The sequence below is a fragment of the Hevea brasiliensis genome, chromosome 13, assembly GCF_030052815.1.
Source record: "Hevea brasiliensis isolate MT/VB/25A 57/8 chromosome 13, ASM3005281v1, whole genome shotgun sequence".
Lineage (NCBI taxonomy): Eukaryota > Viridiplantae > Streptophyta > Magnoliopsida > Malpighiales > Euphorbiaceae > Hevea > Hevea brasiliensis.
In genome coordinates this window covers 6,741,513-6,744,745 of record NC_079505.1, presented here as the reverse complement: position 1 = coordinate 6,744,745, position 3,233 = coordinate 6,741,513, and the positions used below count along the sequence as shown (strand labels likewise).

Below are 3,233 nucleotides of genomic sequence, written 5' to 3'. Positions count from 1 at the left end.
TGTAATTTTTACTTTGTTTTGTAGGAAAAATGGTGTTTTTGAAGGACTGAAGAGAAATTTTTCCATTGAGGAGTGACTTCTACAGCCAAAGATGTCAAAAACAAGTTTTCAAGCTGAAATATACATTGACTAAATTGTGCATAACTTGCCGCATAAGCTATGCAGATCTGCATAAGGAGAAAAATCACTGTTCCAGAACCAGCCGAAATGTGCATAAGGAGACTGCATAGCTTATGCACATTCACGCCTCCCTTATGCACTCTCACGGAATTGTGCATAACCTATGCACCAAGTCATGCAGTTTCGCATAAGTGACCCAGATCAGCTGAAATCGCATAAGGGACTGCATGACTTATGCAGTCCACTTATGCAGTCCCATAAAGAGTTCATTAATGAGCTGGCAGAAGATTCCCTCAGAAAATCCCTCCTCAAACACACCATTTTAGGGCTCCATGTCAGAAAATGCTATAAATAGTCCCATTTCCCATTTTAGAAAGGGAGAAAAAGGGGAGAAGAAAAGGAGCAGAAAAGGAAAGGAGGAGGAGAGGCAGAATTTGAAGAGTCACTTTCACCTTCCACACCATTTTCACCAAGATTTGCAGATTTCTTTCTTTCCTTACATTTTTCCTACATTTCTAGTGTTTAGTTTCTTGTTTCTTAGCTTAGATTAAAGCTTTATTTCCATTTAAACTCAATATATCTTGTAAGCATTATGGGTAGTGAGTAGTTTACCTTTGATTCTGGAGTAAGGGTTGTAATATTTGAGATATTTTGTGGATTTTGATTGGATAATCCATATTTTGTGGTCTTAATGAGTTTTATTCATTTCTTGTGTGCTTAATGACATGCTTAGTGTAGGATCCCATTAAGTAATGTTCTTAATCCATGGTTGAGGCACCGAAAGGAGAAGGCCTTGTGATAGATAATCAAGGAATTGGACTTAATTAACTTAGATCTAGAAATAGACTAAGGATTAAAAGGATTCACAGATTAATTAAAGAACTTAATGGGTCTTAATTAATTCTAACTCCACGAAAGTAGGATTAGTTTGATTAAGGCACTCTTTGTCTCACTCGAAAGGGTATTCAAAGGATTTAAGAATTAATCTCCTTAAAACCCGTAAGTTTCACAAGATTGGATAACCAATTTAAAAATCCCAAAATAGCTCGAATATGAAATCACGAACTTCGGAATCGCCTTTTTATCATTGATAATTTCCAATCAAATTTAATTGCTTGCCATTTTGAATATTGCCATATTTGAACTTGCCTATTTTAATTAGATGCATTTTTAGTTTAATTAATTCATTGTTTGATAGATTATTAATTTTGCACAAATAGATTTCATACTCCAATACCCATCAATTTATTACTTTAATTTCAAAAATAGTCCAAATTAGTTAGAACTTTTATATCAAAAATTCAATCATTAACACAACTCCTCGTGGGAATGATATCTTTTCTATATTACTTGTACGACCCGTGCACTTGCGGTTGGGCCACATCAAGTTTTTGGCGCCGTTGCCAGGGAGTTGTTTGTTTAAGACTGAATTCTTGATTATTTTAGTTATTTTTAGTTTTATTTTTGTTATCTTTTCATTTTGTGTTTGTTTGTTCTTTTTCAGGTACTTTTAACCTTTTATGAGAAGAGCTAGAAGCGCAAGTGACACATCCTTATTGTTCAATCCTAAAATTGAGAAATTTTGTAAAGCCAACAAGAAAGAAACCAGAAAAAGAAAAGAAGCTTTGAGAGAAACTGAATTAGAAGCAGACATGGCTGATGAAAGAATTAGAATTGGTGGTAATGTTGGAAATGATCGAAACAATGAAAATGCAGCCCAAGGTGAAGAGATTATAAATGCTAATGTGCCTAGGGGAAGTATGATGGATCATGCTTTTCCTCGTTTTGATGACTTGAGAGAGAGCATAGCAAGACCAAGAATTGATGCAAATAGTTACAAGATGGATTTTGGAGTTCTTCAAATGATTCAGAATTCTCAATTTGGAGGACATCCTTCTGAAAATCCACACACACATCTGAAAAAGTTTGCTATGATTTGTGACATGCAAAAACAACCTGGAGTGTCTGATGATGCAGCAAGATTGAAGCTATTCCCATTCTCTTTGAAAGATAGAGCATTGGATTGGCTTGATTCTTTACCTCACAACTCCATTACAAATTGGGAGCAACTCACTGATGCATTTCTTGCACAATATTTTCCACCTGGAAAAACTCAAGAATTGAGGAATCAAATGACAGCTTTTAGACCAAGAGAAGATGAAACTCTTTATGAGTCATGGATGAGATGGAAGGAATTAGAAAGACAATGCCCACATCATGCCATTTCAAAATGGATGATAAACCAGAATTTTTACATAAATGTCACTCCTGCAATCAGAGGGATTATTGATGCTCAAACAGGAGGAGAATTTATTATGAAGCATGAAGATGAAGCTTATGAGCTATTGGAGAAAATTGCAAAGAATACTCATCTTTGGACCAACTCCAACTCAAAAAAGGCAAGCTGCTGGAATGTATGATCTTGATCCATTCAACATGATTAATGCAAAGTTTGATGCACTTACAAATGTTTTAGCTAAGAAGATGGAAGATTTGAGTATGTTGGTTAGTTCATCATCATCATCTGGAAGTTCACAACAAGTGGCTTATGCAGAGGGAACTACTAGCTGTGGAGTAGACTATGGAGAGCAAGCTGCATATGTTGGTAATTATGGAAACAAGCAAATGGGGAATTCTTATTCTCAAACTTATAATCCAAATTGGAGGAATCATCCCAACTTTTCATGGGGAAATCAACAAAGTCAAGTTCCAAATCAGAATTTTCAACCACAACAGCAACAAGGAATTCCATATCAGCAAAATAGGCAACCATTGCCTAATTTTCAGCAGAAAAATATGAATCCTCCACCAAAACAGCAAGAACAAAGTTCTACCACTGAAGCTTTATTGCAACAGATTCTTGCTAACCAAAATAAGCATGATGAGGGGATGAGAGAGATGAAAGCAAGGCTGGAACAGATGCAAACACATAACAGAATGCTGGAAAATCAGATTGCACAACAAGCATCTTCCTCAAGTACCAAGTCTTTTGGAAAACTTCCAAGTCAACCAGAAAACCCAAGAGAGCAGTGTCAAGCTATTACTTTAAGAAGTGGGAAAGTTGTAAATGATGAGAAGAGTGAAAATAGTGAGAAGAGAGAAAATGAGAAAGA

At 35.7% G+C, this 3,233-nt stretch overlaps 1 non-coding gene across 1 annotated transcript; it reads right to left on the bottom strand.

Annotated features, from left to right (window-relative positions):
• Nucleotides 1–2,237: 2,237 nt before the first annotated feature.
• On the bottom strand, nucleotides 2,238–2,344 carry LOC131172277 (small nucleolar RNA R71). Its single transcript, XR_009142759.1, has one exon. It is a non-coding gene; the product is annotated as a small nucleolar RNA R71 (small nucleolar RNA).
• Between the last annotated feature and the right edge of the window lie 889 nt (nucleotides 2,345–3,233).